Below are 4,761 nucleotides of genomic sequence, written 5' to 3' on the forward strand. Positions count from 1 at the left end.
TCAGAGTGTAGGCAAGACCCACTAGCATCAGCAGTACCCGGGGTATTTTGAAAAGAGACAAGTCCTAGATCTCCCTCTTGATTTAACAACCTTCCAAGATGATTCCAATGCATACTAAAGTTTGAGAATTACATAGGAGTTCAGTACATTTCCCAGCACACAGCAGGTACTTAATAATTGTTTAATTAAATGCATTAATTTTATTCTGTAAGGATAATGAGTGAAACTGTTCTCCAGTTCAGAAATATACAGGAAATGGGGCTGGCAGGTGGTGCGGTTATTAAGGGCACTGGACTCCAATATGGGCAACCATGGTTTGAGTCCCAGGCCTGGTGGCTTGCTTTCTTGCTCTCTTCCTCTCCGGTCAAAATAAAAATGAACGAATAAATAAGCAAATAAAGTTAAATAAAATATTTTTTTAAAATTATACAGGTCATCAATCTGCTCGTGAAATTCAAATATGTAAGCTTTGTGAGACAGGACTGCAAGTAACAAAATTCAGCTGATGTGTATTAAGCTACTTAATAACACATGTAAACATGATTCTAAATTCTAGTAGTAAATTTACTACTATAAATTAATTTTCTTGTAATGAAGGGAAAACACAACAAATAAGTGAGCTGATCACAAATATTTTGAGTTGAACAAATAAATTTTGAAGCAAATTTAAACTTATAACCACCTGAAAGATGGCATATATTACAATATTTCCACCATTTTGAATATTTAACCACGCTCCTGTTAGGATATCTGTGGTATATTTACAACACTTTGGTATAAACAGTATGAATGATGTGAATGTGTCACGTAGTTAAACTTCAACCCCAGCAGCAGTCAATTGTCTTACTTGAGAAGCCATGTGGAGGGAGCACTGTAACAGCTCCACTCCAGAGCAGTGACCACAGCACTTCTTCATCCATACTGTAATCAATACTCGAAACACTGGTAATTCGTATAGTGAATATCAGAAATAGGATGCTGGTAAAATGGATAACTTATTGGCTAATAACATGAATGTCAGAAGTGGGCTTTCATTGCTAAAATTAAAATATTGAGAAATTGTAAATGAGATAAAATATTTTATCATTGTTCTCTACCCTTGAATAAACCTGGTTTAAAAATCTAACAAAGTCTACAGCCTTTACTTCTTTTCTTTTAAAGAGAGACTTTTGCTATATGGCATGTGCACTCGCCAGAGAGACAACGCGAGAAATCATCCCCCAGGGGGGATGGCCACGCAGCAATCTCTTCCTCTCCATTCTCCTCTTGGGATTTTGGGCACACACACACACGTGTCCAGAGTGAGTTTTAAGTCACTGGGTCTGGGACTCGAACCAGGGCCGACCATGTCGGGGCCCAACAACATAATTATTACGTCATCTGCTGGTCCCAATATAGCCTTTACTCTTACAGATGGTGCCCAGGGTTGATTCCATCACAATCCTGTATCTAGTCATTTATTTGGGAGTATTTCTGGCTTGCTGATGTTGACTAACAGGGTAACTGAATCTTGCCTTGTGAATGCTTTGTATACTAAACCATTCATGCACAGTGATGACTAGAATGCCTAAAATGAAAGAGAGCTTGAAGTTTCCTTCATAGATCTTAAAGAGGATGTAATAAATTGGTTTCTGCCTGCATGCTGATAATGTTTGTTTAAAACCATCTGGCCCAGTAATGGTGGCTTAACAGTGCCATAATATGCTGCAATGCTAGTAACCATGTGGAAAATCAATGTTCAGTTGCTGAGTCAACCCCGTACATGCTGAATGCATGTGTGTGCCTGGGATCCTGGCTGGTTGGAAGCCTGTGGGACGGGGATTATTGTGAGAGTCCCTGTTGAGGGTGCTTGTGTCCCTCGCTCTCAATAAATAAGTAAATATACTTTTAAAAATATGTATATTGGGACTGGCAGGTGGTGTAGTGATCAAGGGCACTGGAATCCTAAATGGCTGACTGCAGTTCAAGTCCTAGCTTTCTTTTGCACTTTCTCTCTCTCTCTCTCTCTCTCTCTCTCTCTCTCTGTCCCTCTCTGGTCAAACTAAAATAAATAAATAAATCTAAATAAAAAATAATAAATTTTTTTCTTAAAAAATGTGTATGTAGGGACCAGCAGTTAGCGTAATGGTTATGTCGCTGGACTCCCATGTAGTAGACCGCAGTTCGAGTCCCAGACCTGGTGGCTTAAACACACACCAGGCACATGTGCATGCGTGCCCAAAATCCCGAGAGGAAAATGAAGGAGAAGGGACTGCGGCGTGACCGTCTTCCCTGAGGAGTGATTTCTCGCTTTCTGTCTCTCTGTCTCTGTCTGTCTGGCAAGTGCATGTGCGCTATGGCAAAAACCTCCCCCCCTGCAAAAAAAATGTATGTAGCAAAATGTGGTCATTTCTTTATAATATGGTATAGAATGACTATGTATAATCCAAAACTCCAAACCTGAAATGCTCCAAATATCCCAAACTATTTTGCACCAATATGACATTACAAGTGGAAAATTCCACACCTGACCTAATGTGACAGGTCATAATCAAAATACTGCAATACAAAAATATTGTATAATGTTACCCTCAGGCTATGCGTATAAAGTGTATATGAAACAAAAATGAATTTCAAGTTTAGACTTGGGTCCTATCCCCAAGATAGCTTATTATGTATGTGAAAATGTTCCAAAATCTGAAAAAAAAAATATCTAAAACACTGCTGGTCCCAAGCATTTCAGATGAGGGATACACAACCTATGGTAAGGTAGCCACCACTCTGCTAAAAAACAAACAAAATAAAACTAAGCTCAAAGATTTATAAATGATCAACTTGGTTTTGACTACTTCACAACTATATCCATATTTTTGTCCCAGTAACAATTCATGTAGTTTCTAGACAACTGCCAAATACAAAACACAAAACACAGTCTAATGGTCTTTAAGATTTCTTTTTTGTACTTTTTTTGTTATCCCAGGTTTATTGAAAATAGTACAGCGTAGCAGAAAGATTCAAACGGCTCCATATGGGGTTTTGAAATTCATTCCAACTGTAGGCTGCGTGACCTGCAGATTGGACAAGCTGCCAAAGTCCAAAAGCTTCAGCATTTCCTCAGTGTCAGAATCCACTTCAATGATTTCCTGATCTAGGGCTGAGACCTCAGGAACATAATTAGCCTCCTTTCTCACTCCTCCTCCTGCAGCTTGATGGCGATGTCCCTCACAGGGCCTCTCTGAATGCGCTTCATGAGATGCATGACATAGCCTGCTATCTTGGTGCAGAACTTCTTGCTGGGAATGATGGCGATCTCCTCACACACGCATTTGTACATGTGGAAGTCATTGCCCCAATGCGTGTAATGCTTCTCAATGATGACCCGGCAGCCCTCTTCTGTGAACGCAGCCCAGGTCAGTGGGTCCTTGATGAAAGAGTAAGGTCTTTAGGACTTCTTGAGCAGCAAATTTTAGGATTGAGTCCTAGATTTTTTTTTTTTTGAGAGGTTTTTGCTATAGGGCTCATGCTCTTGACAGAACGACAGAGAGATACAGAGAGACAGAAAGTGAGAAATCACCCCCCAGGGGGGATGGCCATGCCACAATCCCTTCTCCTCCATTCTCCTTTCGGGATCTTGGGCACACACGCACATGCGCCTGGCGTGATTTTAAGCCACTGGGTCCAGGACTCGAACCACGGTTGACAACATGGGAGTCCAGCAACATAGCTATTATGCCAACTGCTAGTCCCAAATCTTAGATTTTTATATCTTATGCAGCAAAATCCACCATTTTCACATCATACAAAAAAAAAAAATTCTGATATTACATACTTTAAAAAGTCACCTTTTTTTACTGTTACAAAAACATTAAATAAAAGAAAGAGAGGAAATTTGGGTTCTACACTACCAGAAATACAGTGTATCATTTTTAATCATGAGGTAGATGGAATTTTTCAAGGATACCAGAATACATAAGGACAATCTAAGTTTTTTTTTCTTTTTTTTTTTTAAGAGAGATTTTTTGCTATAGAGCGTGTGTGCTCACCAGAGAGACAGAAAGCGAGAAATCACCCCCCAGTGGGGATGGCCACACCGCAATCCCTTCTCCTCCATTCTCGTTTTAGGATTTGGGACAAGTGTACATGCATGCACATATGCCTGGAGTGACTTTTAAGCCTCTAGGTCTGGGACTCAAAGTGCAGTCAACTATGTGGGAGTTCAGCAACATAACCATTACACCATCTGCTGGGCCCAAGGACAATCTAAGTTTAAGGCATCACATACATGGTTTCAAAATTTGGGTACCATCACTGTCAACACTACAAAAAGGATAAGGAACGTTGGGTTTGTGCAAAGCAGCAGAGAAGAGATGAAAGACTCAATTACAGACTACACATGATTAGCATAAAAACTATTGAACATTTGGGTTTTCTGAGTTACAGAAAGCATGTTTTCACCTCACATAATGAAACAGTACATTTGCATTCTACCATGAGTACTTTTTTTTTTTTAAAGGTATTTGCTATAGAGCGTGTGTGCTCAATGGGGAGAGACAGAGAGAGAGAGAGACAGTGAGAGGGAAAGTGAGAAATTGCCCTCTAGGGAAGATAACGATGCTGTAATCCTTTTTCCTTCCCTCTCCTCCTGGGATTTTGGGCACACATCCACACATGCTTGCCATAATTTTTATTTTCTCTTCTTTCTTTTCCCTTCTACCCTTCCTTCCTTTCTTTCTTTCTTATAAAGAGGTTTTTGCCATAGGGTGCAGGTGCTTGCTGGAAAGA

General features: G+C 39.9%; 1 protein-coding gene and 1 pseudogene across 9 annotated transcripts in view; both read right to left on the reverse strand.

The window, feature by feature from the left end:
* Positions 1–4,761, reverse strand: part of EHBP1 (EH domain binding protein 1) — a 587,840-nt gene that overhangs the window by 278,632 nt on the left and 304,447 nt on the right. The gene's annotated exons all lie outside the window — the stretch shown is intronic.
* LOC102479452 (immunoglobulin-binding protein 1 pseudogene) overlaps positions 1–4,761 on the reverse strand; it is a 20,697-nt pseudogene that overhangs the window by 15,694 nt on the left and 242 nt on the right.

Source organism: Tupaia chinensis, unplaced genomic scaffold, assembly GCF_000334495.1.
Source record: "Tupaia chinensis unplaced genomic scaffold, TupChi_1.0 Scaffold000341_1, whole genome shotgun sequence".
Classification (NCBI taxonomy): Eukaryota; Metazoa; Chordata; class Mammalia; order Scandentia; family Tupaiidae; genus Tupaia; species Tupaia belangeri.